Genomic DNA, 14,574 nt, shown 5'->3' on the forward strand with positions numbered 1-14,574 from the left:
CTTGTTCCCATCACATTCGAAAGTACTAGTGCTACAATTAAGTGCAAGCCTGCTCACACCTACCAGTACGTACCAAACCTGAACGTGTTCCCACTATGCAGGTTTTAGTACTAGTGCTAGTACTTAGGTTATAAAAAGGGGAACTACCTAACCGAAAATTACTCTACCTTCCTCCTCATAAGTCCTCCTTCTTCGTCCGTCCTTGCCATGGCCGGTGTGCAGAGCTCTAGGTCGAGAACTACTCGTAACAAGGGAGCGACAACCAAGGCTGCAAAAAAAAGAGAGGGCTCGCCGCCACGCAGAGACGTCGAAAGATCTCTCATGGGCAGGCAATGGCTCCCAGGAGCGCCCTAGACGCGGAGGCGAACATGCTGAGCTAGCGGCGCTGGAGTCGTTATCCCTCGACGGCATGCCCGATCAGCTCAATAAGCACCTCAATAAGTAGAAGGAGTTCATCCACGGCTTGGTGGAGCTGCTGAAGGAGAGCCTCGACGACATGCCCGCTGAGCTCAATGAGCAAGGGGAGTTGACCGCTGGCTTGGTGATGCTGCTGAAGAAGAGCATTGCCTCGGAGAAGAAGGCGACCGACGAAATCCTGCAACTTCAGGAGGACAAGGCGAAGCTTTGCCACGAGCTCGACCTGCTGAAGGAGGAGAACGCCGGCTGGAAGAAGCTACATGAGAATAGTAGTTCCTCGATGAAGATGTTGCAGGCCCTCGTCATGGAACAGAAGGAGGAGTTGGCGAAGCTCCGCATCGAGCACTCGGCTGCTGTCAAGGTACGTAATGCGGTCGTGGAACAGATGATGAAGGCTCGCGTCGAGAAATCCCGCGTCATGGACACAATGATGAAGATGGCGGAGGAGACGTGAAAGGAGATGGAGGTCGTGGAGGCGACGAAGAAGCAGTTACGACTCCGCGGCCAGCAACCCTTCATGTAGTGAGAGCAGCGCCCCAGACTTGTGTGTGCGTCTTCCTTCTTTTTTTGGGGTGATAATCATCCTTCTTCTTTTGCTCCTGTGTTTCTTATTTTGCTTCGGGTGTTTCGCCGCAGGTGTCACCTTCTCTGCGAGGCATGAATAGAACAATGCTAAAAATGAGATGACTAGCAAATTAAATCATTCTTTATCGCCAATAGAACAATGCCTCTTGCTAGTAATATATAATAAGAGTAGTGAGTAGAGGATATGGCATTGGGCTGCCGTGTTTCATGCTCCTCCGTCATACTCCAGTGGAAAACTTGAGTATACCGCACGGTTCTTTGCTCCTCCTCAGGTCATCGGCACATTTATACGAGCAGTCAAATCACAAGGCCCCGCCTTCCAGCAGTAATGAGCCGTCAAATCACAAAGGCCCTCGCCTCTCGTGAAAAGGACCAAGCTAGACTGCCCCGCCCTCTAGCCTTTTAATAAATGTATACATTTGTACAGTAGTAGTATCGATGGATTGCGCCATGGAGCAAAACTAACAAGATGTATTAAAGAAAAAAGGTGGTACATATAGAGAGCGCTCATCGCCAAATTATGCATATACTATATGACACTACCCACTATGAAGGTACTAGTAACATAGACTAGTAACTATTCTATGCTACTCTCCACTATGACCAGCCAAAGTCGAGGCACGGATACCAACGAGGGCCTGGTTGTGTCTATACTTGGACAACTCACCCGACTACATGCACACCAGGCAGACGAAGCTCATGTCGTGTTGGTGCCGTGTGCGGCCCACACATTAACCAAAACCTCGCGCCTCCATCTTAGCCTCCGTGTTTTAAACTTCTCAATCTCAAGGCCAAGGAGCAACGTGAAACCTATGATAGAGCCAATCGGATGGTTGAGAACACTACAATTCGTAGCTACAGATGCATGTGTGAGAGAGGACGAGTGCGTGCGTGCACCTCTTCTCAGAGTACAACTGTATGTGGGTGGCATCGACCTAGGGAGCAGTGATGGTGCGTGCGAGAAGTCCCGAGAGATAGGTGTAATATGTCTGAAAAAAGACTAGTCTATAGCTCGCCACGAGGCTATTCCTGTCGAACGCCAAGCGTAAGATATGTATCTGACGGTGCCAGTTTTTGCATGTACACAGCAGTAGAAAAAGAACTAGTACCATGGCATATGCTACACCACGCTGAGAAAACGTGCCGACGTTACGCCATCCGGAATAGTGCCGCACTTCGAAACTAGAACCGTCAATAAATTTTGAGCGCGTGTCGTCACATTCCAAATTACTACTAGTACCACGCTATATTTAATTGCAAACCTGTTCACACCGATCACAACCTAAACGGTTTCCCAGTTAGGAGCGTATTAGTAGTACTCGGTTATAAATACTACTATGCTAAGATGACTGCACATTCCTCCTCAACTCCTCATCCACAAAAAGAATCAAGTCAATCAAGCCATTGCCAGCGTGAGTTTTGGGTCGAGAGATTTCCACCAGGGAGAGGTGAGCATGGAAGAGGAAGCACGAGAGATGTCCCGCCTCACCGCGAAAGCAGCCGACATGTCCAGCCGCGCAGCAGTAGCAGCACAGAGGTCCCGCCGCGCCGCCGAAGCAACACGAAGGTCCCGCCGCGCCGTCTATGTAGCAGACTGGTCCGGCCATGCCACGGAAGCAACAGAGATGTCCCGCCGCACCGCCAAAGCAGCAGGGAGGTCCCGCCGCGCCACCCTTGGAAAATTTCTCGCGGGCAGGCGAGGACTCTTACAGGCGCATGCATGCGATAGTCCATAGCCAGATGGATCAGATCTCCGGCTGGGCGAGGATACAGGACGAGGCTACCGGCGTCGTCCGGCAACTAGGGGAGGGCAATGAGAAGCTCCGGGGCGAGCGCGACCTGCTGAGGGTGAAGATCGCCGGAAGGGCGAAGCAGGAGGAGGAGACCGCTGCCTTGTTGAAGAGGACAAGCGTCATCATCAAGAAACTTATGGACGAGAATGCCATGCTCCGCATCGAGCGCAACAGGCTGGTGGAGGAATCCATGGATGCTGCCAAGCAGCGTATTAAGGACATGAAACTGATGAAAGAGATCATCACCTGCCGCGTGAACTAGTCTCCGCGACCTGCAGTGCATAAAGAAAGTAGAGATCAGTGAGCCAGATCGTTGTATGCGTCTTCCTTCTTCTTTTTTCCTTGTGTATTTCGGGCGTAGCCGCATGTGGCCTTTTTGATTATCTTCCTAATTATGTAAGAAAATTATTATCCACTCTCGTCGTCCTTATATATATTCACCAGTCTTGCTATAAGTCGTAGTAGATGCTATATAGGTCCGTCGGATCTTACATCAAGATCCGTGCAAAATTTTCTTTTCAGATTTTCTTTTCTCTCTCTTAAATCTCAGTCGAGTGAGACATTGGCACGCCATTAAACAGAGGCTCGGGCACCATTAATGGAGACCTTGGGAGAGAGGTGGACGGCAGATGGAGGTCAAAGGGCTCTCCTCCCGATAAGCACGCGTAGGGGTCTGATCGCACGCCTCCCGTACTCAAATAGCTACCCTGCACGGCGCCTCCTAGCTAATAAAAAAGGGGACGCGTGGTGGCACGTAAATGGTAAATAGAATGCCCACGGTTTCAATAATACTTGTGTTTCCGATTGTAACGTGACAACACTTGTTCCAAAATGACTTTGTTGATTGTTAATGTGTGCGCATTCACAAATCGGACTGCAAAATTACCACAGCATGTTGGTGCCATGTCATGACACCAAGCCAAGTTTCATGATTTTCATGCGTGTTTCGGATTTACAGGAATTAAAAAACCAAGTTTCTCAATGTTTCCAGCCGAGCCATGACGCCCAGATGTTTGAATTTCATTCCCATTTCTGGCATGGGACCTAGAAATTTACCCGACGACACACATATGATTTTTCAACCAGCTTTGGTGCACTGGAGCATGTGCTTGTATTTAAAATTTGAATTATGCACACAAAGGTGACACATTCCCTCTCAGAACCACGAGCCTTCTTGACAGAAGTTCCGGTTTGTAAGAAACTTATACCAAAACTTGTTCCTATTCTGCAAATTTTTTACCACAGCATGGTAGTACCATGACATGACACCATGCCAAGTTTCATGATTTTCAGGCGTGCTTTGGATTTACAAGAATTTAAAAACCAAGCTTCTCAGTGTTCTCGGCCGAACCACGATGCCTAGATGTTTGAATTTCATTCCCATTTCTTGCATGGGACCTAAAAATTCACCCGAGGACACACATGTGATTTTTCAGTCAACTTTGGTGCACGGGAGCATGTGCTTGTAGTTCAAATTTGAATTATGCACATTAAATGACCTCAATTAATGTATAAAAAAGGCCAAACGAACCCGGAATAATTCCAAAATTTAACAGGGCACTCATATAGTTCTATGTTGCCTCTGTAAAGAAAATCTGGGGGGAGGTAGCGTATATTGTTTCGCACACAAAGGTATAAAGAAATAAAGAAATTAGCATACCTATTTAATTCTTGGGTTCTTATTATTTATGCCACTAGTTGTGTATCACTACTCAGTTTTGCCATTAGAAGTTACAACTACTCAAAAAATGCCATCGATCCGTGAGATGCCTGCTCAAAAAGGCAATTAGATATCTAAAAAATGCCATCGTTAAGTTAGATGTTTGCTCAGAAATGCCATTAGACATTGTTATTTTCACATCAAACCCGTTGACCATGTTACATGAAAAAAATAAGCCGATTCTCACAATGATAAGTTAATGGTGTCCAGCACAACACACCCCTCAAATAAAACTAAGCACCCTTGAATTCTTTGACAAAACTAAGCACCCTGAAATTCTTTGACAACGAAACTGCTGGCTATATGATGTTGGCCATATATATTGTACGTATATAATGTCAAGAAACGAGTGGTAGTACTATACCAACTAAAAGATGAAATGTACAAAATATAACGAGAAGAAACATAACATAGTTCTGCTGGGGGCTCAGCACAACACACCCCTCAAATAAAACTAAGCACACCAGAAATTAAACTAATCAACTAATCCGGTAGACACTGCATTAGAACCACCATGAGCAACGACACTGCCACCTTACTTGGAGTCCTTGTCCACGTCCTCGACTTCGTCCTTGTTCCTCTTCCTCTTGGGCGATACTTCTTTGCTTGAACCGCACACTTGGCTCTTGCTCTTCATCCAACCCTTGTAGATATTGAAATAAAGGTAGCCATCCATTGCAGCGTAGTGGATGTGGTCTATATCTAGTACAGTCCACTGCCATGCACGATGAAACATGTGCGGAGGTTTCTTCAGTTTACCGTATGAAGGATGAACCATGGCTCCTGCCAGGGTCAGCATTGAAGGCTAATCAAGGGAGGGCACCAGCCCTTCCTTCTGGAGGTCGAAGGGGTCGCCTACAACGAGGCCTATTCGACCCAGGATTTCCTTGTCGTTTCTAAAGTCTAGAGTAACGAATTTGACCCGGTCGCCCTTGAGGAACTTCTTAAATTCCTCGCACTCAGCGTCGGCATGGCATATGTGGTAGACCAAGAATAAGTCATGCACGCAAACCTGGATCACGACGGGCTTCTTCTTCTCTGCCTCATTTAATTTCTTCTCGCTTCCCAGGACTGTGGTGTACTCAACATCTAGCCCAGCGACCCACTCATCATTTGAGTTTTCGAACATGTGTTTGAAGCAAGCAAGGCATTCTTTCACCGTTGCGGAAGAACGGGTGTAGATGACGTCGAACTCATCGCCGGTGATGGTTCTAACCTTGTACTCACCGCCGATCATGGAGATTTGGGACGCCATGGATTTGGGAGGAGGGTTAGGATTAGTGGAACTACCGTAATGTGAAAGGACGAGACGACTAGGAGCGGTTTATCGATTGTAAAAATGTCGAGTGGGGGCGCGCGTGCCAATGGCACGGTAGTGGCTTGCCTGGTGGTGAAAGCACAAGTGCTCCCTGGGTGATTTTGGTAATTAATGTCAACATATCTCTTGTTGGACTAATGTTTCTACCTAGTATGTTTCAGATAAGTTCAACAATGGAGTGGCATGGACTAGAGGATGTGGAACCCCGTCAATATGCTAAGAACAAAGGATTGGCTCAACCTCAAAGCTCAGGACTCTACATTTTCTATTTTCGTGATCCAAGATCACATTGAGTCCATAGTAAAGCCAATACTATTAAGAAGGGATGAGGTGTTGCTTAATGGCTTGCTTGCTCAAAGTGCTTAGTGATATGCTCCAAAGCCCTCAACCACTTCCTCACTTCCAAATATGTCCCAAACCAAAAGTCAAACTCGGCCCCACCAATTTTTTCTATCCGGCGCCACCGAGTTCAGTTGACATAGCCACTGCCAGAAACCCTAATCAGTTCGGTCTCACCAGTGGGATCTCAGTCTCACCGAGATGGTCTTGCAAACTGTCTGTTACCTATTGCAATATTTTCGGTCCCATCGAGATATGCAATCGGCCCCACCGAGTTTGCTTGACCAACTCTCTGTTTCGCTTATTAACCAAATCGGTCCCACCGAGTTTGAGTAATCGGTTAAACCGAGTTTTGGATTTACCCTAACCCTAGCACACCGTCCCACCGAGTTGATCCAGTCGGTCCCACCGAAACACCTAACGGTCACATTATTAACCAAATCGGTCTGACCGAGTTCTCTGAATTGGTCCCACCAAGTTTGGTGACTTGTGTTTAACGGTTAGATTTTGTGTGGAGGCTATAAATACCCCTCCACCCACTCTTCATTCGTGGAGAGAGCCATCAGAACATGCCTACACTTACAATACATATTTTCTGAGAGAGAACCACCTACACTTGTGTTGAGGTCAAGATATTCCATTCCAACCACATAAATCTTAATCTCTAGCCTTCCCCAAGTTGCTTTCCACTCAAATCTTCTTTCTACCAAATCCAATCCTATGAGAGAGAGTTGAGTGTTGCGGAGACTATCATTTGAAGCACAAGAGCAAGGAGTTCATCATCAACACACCATTTGTTACTTCCTTGAGAGTGGTGTCTCCTAGATTGGCTAGGTGTCACTTGGGAGCCTCCGACAAGATTGTGGGGTTGAACCAAGGAGTTTGTCAGGGCAAGGAGATGGCCTACTTCGTGAAGATCTACCCGAGTGAGGCAAGTCCTTCATGGGCGACGGCCATGGTGGGATAGACAAGGTTGCTTCTTCGTGGACCCTTCGTGGGTGGAGCCCTCCGTGGACTCGCGCAACCGTTACCCTTCGTGGGTTGAAGTCTCCATCAACGTGGATGTACGATAGCACCACCTATCGGAACCACGGATAAAAAGTCTCCGTGTCTCCAAATTGCATTTGCACACTCCAATCCCTTCTCTTTACATTCTTGCAACTTGCATGCTTTACTTTCCGCTGCTCATATACTCTTGTATGCTTGCATGCTTGCTTGATATGTATTGCGAATGTTTAAACTTGTGCTAAAAATCCACATCAATTAAGAGAAATTAAAAACTGCAACTTTTCTTGATTAGAGTCTATTCACCCCCCTCTAGACACCTCTTCTCGATCCTTTCAATTGGTATCAGAGCATTGGTCTCCATTGCCTTGGTTTAAACACATTTGGAGGAAGATGGATGTGTCTACTTTGGGGAGTCTTAGACGTAGAGTGCCTATTCTTGATGGAGAGTTCTTCTATGAATGGAAAAATGAAATGTTTGAGATTTTCAATGAATATCATTTGAACAAGTACATTACTAGTCCTTGTGCACCTCATATTGATCCTTTGTATCCTACACCCGAAGAGGATCTTGACATGATTCGCAATCTTAGAACTATCAATCTTATCATTAGAGGATTGCCCAAAAATTTGATTGCTAGTTTGCCTACTCTTGATTGTGCCTATACTATATGGAGATTTCCTGAGGAACGATTTCCAAATTATTCCTTTAAAAATTTAGACAAAATTCTCCATAAGTCTATTGCCTTGAGTAAGATGAATTCTAGTGATCCTAGCTTTGGTGATTGTCTATTTGAGCTTACCAATCTCATGCGTGCCATGGGAGATGTTGGGATCATTAGCAATATCATTTCTGAAGCTATTAGAATTCATAAAGATAACCATAGAAATGATAATTTATCTAATGAATTACCCTCTCTAGGAGTTGACCAATCACAAGATGATGTTGAACATGGATACTATGATGAGGATGATGATAGTTACTATGATCTTGATGATGCGATGAGACACTTTGGTCTTATGGCAAATCTTCGCGGCTACATGGCCGGAGGAAAGGAATGGGTCCTTGATATTGGATGTACTGATCATATGACCGGAGATAAAGATATGTTCCATGAGCTTGCTGAAAACGACAGCCCTCGAAAGTATGTCACCTTTGGTGATAACTCAAAGGTAAGGTGGTTGGCCTAGGTAAGGTGGCCATCTCACATGATAGCTCCATACAAAATGTCATGCTCATTGAATCTCTTGGGTACAATTTGCTTTCAGTATCTAGACTTGCTGATTTCGGTTTCAATGTCCTGTTTACTGAGGTAGATTGCCAAGTGTTTCGTAGGGACAATCGTAAAATGGTCTTTACCGGTATACGTAGAGGTGATCTTTACATTGTTGATTTCACTAAAAAGGCTCAACCTAGAACTTGCTTAATTGCTAAGTCTTCTAAAGGCTGATTGTGGCATAGAAGGCTAGGTCATGTGGGCATGCAAAATCTTGATAAGCTTATTAAAGGTGATCATATCCTTGGAATAAAAGATGTCATATTTGACAAGGATAGACTTTGTAGTGCTTGTCAGGCAGAAAAACAGGTTGGAGGAAGTCATCGCACGAAGAACATCATGACCACGAGAAGACCACTCGAGCTACTTCACATGGATCTCTTTGGTCCCAATGCCTACAAGAGTCTCGGTGGTAACTCATTTGGTCTATTCATAGTTGATGATTTTTCAAGATTTACGTGGGTGTTCTTTCTTGATGACAAATCGCAGGTCCAAAAGATCTTCAAAAACTTCGCTAGGAAGGCCCAAAATCAATTTGACGTGAAGATCAAGAAGGTTCGGAGCGACAATGGAACGGAGTTCAAGAACGCAAATGTGGATACCTTTCTTGACGAAGAGGGGATTTCACATGAGTTCTCAACTACGTACACACCTCAACAAAATGGAGTTGTTGAGAGGAAGAACCGGACTCTTATTGAGATGGCAAGAACGATGCTTGATGAGTACCAGACTCCAAAACACTTTTGGGCAGAAGCGGTTGAGACAGCTTGTCATGCAACAAATCGCTTGTATCTTCACAAGCTACTCGGCAAGACGGCATACGAGCTCCTCACCGGTAACAAACCCCAAGTTGGATACTTTCGAGTATTCGGCTCAAAGTGCTACATTCTTGATAAGCATTGTCGTTCTAAATTTGCTCCTAAATCTCATGAAGGTTTCCTACTTGGTTATGGCTCAAACTCTCACACTTACCATGTCTACAACAATTTCACCCGAAAGGTTGAAGAGACGGTAGATGTGAAGTTTGATGAATCTAACGGCTCGCAAGTAGAGCAATTGCCAATTGATGTAGGAGACAAAGACCCTTCGGAAGCTATCGAAGACTTGTCTATTGGCACGATTCGTCCAACGGAGGTGAAGGAGAGTACTTCATCCATCCAAGTGGAAGCTTCCACCTCACGACAAGGTGAACCAAGAATTGATACGGAAGCATCCACAAGTGGGGCACACCAAGATGAAGAAAATGAGGAAGTACACCAAGATGAACATCAACAACCTCCTTCTCCACCACGACAAGAGAATGACAACATCAACAATGAAGAATGCCAAGAAGAAGAACAAGATGAAGAGGATGTTCCACCCCGATCCAAGCCAAAGCTTCCACGAGTTCGAGCAAGAATCGCCAAAGACCATCCCGTCGAGCAAATCTACGATGATATCCAAACCGGGAGAATCACTCGCTCTAAAACTCGTTTGGCTAACTTTTGTGAACATTACTCATTCATCTCTAGCATTGAACCTATGAAGGTTGAAGAAGCATTGGAAGATCCGGATTGGATTAACTCTATGCATGAAGAGCTACACAACTTTGAGAGAAATCAAGTGTGGACATCGGTCGAGAAGCCCGACAACAACCACAACATCATTGGTACCAAATGGGTGTTTCGCAACAAGCAAGATGAAGATGGTCAAGTCGTCCGCAACAAAGCACGCCTAGTCGCCCAAGGCTACACTCAAGTCGAAGGTATGGACTATGGTGAGACATATGCTCCCGTTGCTAGACTTGAGTCCATTCGCATCTTACTTGCTTATGCTAATCACGATGATATCACCTTGTACCAAATGGACATTAAAAGTGCTTTTCTAAATGGTGAAATTGAGGAGGAAGTTTATGTTAAGCAACCTCCCGGCTTTGTCAATCCTAAGAAACCTAATCATGTTTACAAACTTCATAAAGCCCTTTATGGTCTTAAACAAGCTCCTAGAGCATGGTATAAATGCTTGACCAAGTTCCTTATTGAAAAAGGCTTTGAAATTGGAAAAATTGATTCTACTCTTTTTACTAAAAGGGTTAATGGAGAACTATTTGTGTGCCAAATCTATGTTGATGATATTATATTTGGTTCAACTAACCCTCATTTTAGTGAGAAGTTTGGAAAGCTTATGTCGGAGAATTTTGAGATGTCTATGATGAGTGAACTCAAATTCTTTCTTGGTTTGCAAATCAAGCAAACTAAGGAAGGTACCTTTGTTTCTCAAAAAAAGTACACCAAGGACTTATTCAAGAAGTTCAATATGCAAGAATGCAAAGGTATGTCTACACCCATGCCTACTAGTGGACATCTTGATTTGACCAAAGATGGTGAACCGGTTGATCAAAAACTTTACCACTCTATGATTGGTTCATTGTTATATCTATGTGCCTCTCATCCTGATATTATGCTAAGTGTGCGCATGTGTGCATGATATCAAGTGGCCCCTAAAGAGTGTCATCTTAAGGCTGTGAAAAGGATAGCGAGATACTTAATACACACACCAAATTTTGGCATTTGGTATCCTAAGAGGTCTTCTTTCGATCTTGTTGGTTACTCCGATTCGGACTATGCCGGAGACAAGGTTGATAGAAAGTCCACTTCGGGTACTTGTCAATTTCTTGGTAGATCTCTTGTGTCTTGGTCCTCCAAGAAACAAAACTCGGTATCCTTATCCACCGCCGAAGCGGAATACATTGCTGCTGGATCATGTTGTGCTCAATTACTTTGGATGGCCCAAACTCTTAAAGATTATGGGATATATGTGAAACATGTTCCATTGCTTTGTGACAATGAAAGTGCTATTAAGATTGCTCACAATCCCATGCAACATTCTCTAACTAAGCATATTGAAGTTCATCATCATTTCATTTGAGATCATGTTGCCAAAGGGGACATTGATCTTAAGCATGTTCGCACCGATAAGCAATTAGCGGATATATTTACCAAACCGCTTGATGAGAAAGTCTTTTGCCATTTGAGAGGTGAATTGAACATCATTGATGCTTCAAACTTGGAGTAGGAACTCCATTTGGATACATGCAAGGCATGAGCCTTTGACTAATCCTTGATATTTCTTTCATGATGCTATCTATATGTATTGGATATTTTTTGCACCCTTGCATGCTATCTAACCCTTGTAGGTACTTGGATGAATCTAAATCCATGAGATTGCAACTCACTCACATCTTGAGCAATCTCTACATCATCAAGTCTCTACATAATGGTGGTTGAAGACAAGGAAGCACAAAACTCTTCAAACATATCCTTTGACAAATTCTACATTAAAATCTATGACTATCATTTTGGATACACAAGTGCTCTTCCTTGCAAAGCTAACCCATGTAGGAAGATGAACTCAAATTCCAAGTGGTGCTCCCAACTCTTGATGAACTACATCAACCTTGAGCAACCCACACAAGTTCGACTACATGATCAAGATCAACACCACCACCCAAGGTATGCTATTCTATCTTAGAGAAGCTTTACTCCAAGACATGGGTCAAAGCAACTCAACAAGATGTGAATACATCAAGATGCTTAAACGAAAAATGGTAACCCCATTTTAAGCTTAAACGATGAGTATGACCAAAGATCAAGTGACCTCACTTGACTCTCATGTCAATATACTCTAACATAGGTGACTTTGTCACCGCCCAATTCTAGATGAAGTTCTCTTGTGTTTCCTCTTGCATTTGTCTCATGCATATGTGTTTCCCCTTTCAAAAAAAAAACTACATCTAGATCTTTTATTCTTTCTTTCTTGTTATTCTGCATTTTCTGCATCCAATTCTTTGCAAATCTTTCAGCAAATTCCTTGCAAATCCTTGTGAGATCTTAAGTGCCTACTGAGCTGAGGTGACAAGTGTTTTCTCTGTGATGGACTTGGCCACACCGGTTTGTTTCCTTTGGTCCAACCGAATTCTCTCGGTGCCACCGAAGCACACAACTCGGTGCTACCGATTTCACTACAGGAAAGACAGCTTGCCACTTATTCCTGCATTCATTTTTGCTCCAGCTCCACTCAATGACTCTTGTCCTCTACCAGCATCACATTCGACTTGCTTTGTGACTCAAGGACCAAACCCTTCTGCAATAAAAAAAATCCAGAAGAGCCCTTCTTGGAAATTGATGTTAAAGGGGGAGAGAGAGATCACATCAAAGCTCTATGCTTAATCATTTCTACTATAGGGGGAGAGAACACTCAGGGGGAAGAGAGTAAGAAAACCCCAGATGCTTGGTGTTCAAGAGGAGAGAAATTACATGTCTTTAAGAGGGGAAAGACATGTTCATATTTGATCATATTTGATCGCTTGCATTAGCTCAAGCTCTATTGTCTTTTCTTTTGCTCTGATTTTCTGTTCCCTATCTTCTCCTAATATCCCATGCAAGATTCAGGGGGAGCAAGACATCTAAGGGGAGGAAATCTCTGATTCTATTGCATATCTTTACCTTTGGGGACATGTCTATATCCAATGGAGTACTCAGTACTCACTCTCTACATGTCATCCCAGTCTTGGTACCCTTGTGGTTATTTTGTTTGCTCTGGCTAGTAGATGTATCTGTGTTATCTAACCTTGTTTACTCAGGTTCATTCCCTTCTATGCCAACTCAAGACCACAAGGTAAGTATATGCATCTCAGTCATGTGTATGAGGATCTCTTGCTGTTGTACATACTGTTTGCAAGAAAGACTCATGAGCATGAAGGTACATTTCCTATATTTACATCATTCACTCCGATGCATATAGCCAAGATACATGTAACTCATGGCTTACTCTGTCATGCTTATGCAGTCACATGCTCCTATGTTCCATATTTACATGAGTGCATTCATATAGGGGGGGCCTATGCATGTTGCATGTCTTTCCAAAGCTTTACTTGTTGCTCTCTATATCTTTATCTAAAGCTTTGATGTATGTTGCCATCAATTACCAAAAAAGGGGGAGATTGAAAGCACAAGTGCTCCCTGGGTGATTTTGGTAATTAATATCAACATATCTCTTGTTGGACTAATGTTTCTACCTAGTATGTTTCAGATAAGTTCAACAATGGAGTGGCATGGACTAGAGGATGTGGAACCCCTTCAATATGCTAAGGACAAAGGATTTGCTCAAGCTCAAAGCTCAGGACTCTACATTTTCTATTTTAGTGATCCAAGATCACATTGAGTCCATAGGAAAGCCAATACTATTAAGAAGGGATGAGGTGTTGCTTAATGGCTTGCTTGCTCAAAGTGCTTAGTGATATGCTCCAAAGCCCTCAACCACTTCCTCACTTCCAAATATGTCCCAAACCAAAAGTCAAACTTGGCCCCACCGATTTTTTTCTATCCGGCGCCACCGAGTTCAGTTGACATAGCCACTGCCAGAAACCCTAATCAGTTCAGTCTCACCGATGGGATCTCGGTCTCACCGAGATGGGCTTGCAAACTGTCTGTTACCTATTGCAATATTTTCGGTCCCACCGAGATATGCAATCGGCCCCACCGAGTTTGCTGGACCAACTCTCTGTTTCGCTTATTAACCAAATCGGTCCCACCGAGTTTGAGTAATCGGTTAAACCGAGTTTTGGATTTACCCTAACCCTAGCACACCGTCCCACCGAGTTGATCCAGTCGGTCCCACCGAAACACCTAACGGTCACATTATGAACTAAATCGGTCTGACCGAGTTCTCTGAATCGGTCCCACCGAGTTTGGTGACTTGTGTGTAACGGTTAGATTTTGTGTGGAGGCTATAAATACCCCTCCGCCCACTCTTCATTCGTGGAGAGAGCCATCAGAACATTCCTACACTTCCAATACATATTTTCTGAGAGAGAACCACCTACACTTGTGTTGAGGTCAAGATATTCCATTCCAACCACATAAATCTTGATCTCTAGCCTTCCCCAAGTTGCTTTCCACTCAAATCTTCTTTCTACCAAATCCAATCCTATGAGAGAGATTTGAGCGTTGGTGAGAGTATCATTTGAAGCACAAGAGCAAGGAGTTCATCATCAACACACCATTTGTTACTTCTTGGAGAGTGGTGTCTCCTAGATTGGCTAGGTGTCACTTGGGAGCCTCCGACAAGATTGTGGAGTTG

The sequence above is a fragment of the Triticum aestivum genome, chromosome 1D (genome assembly GCF_018294505.1).
Source record: "Triticum aestivum cultivar Chinese Spring chromosome 1D, IWGSC CS RefSeq v2.1, whole genome shotgun sequence".
Taxonomy (NCBI): Eukaryota; Viridiplantae; Streptophyta; class Magnoliopsida; order Poales; family Poaceae; genus Triticum; species Triticum aestivum.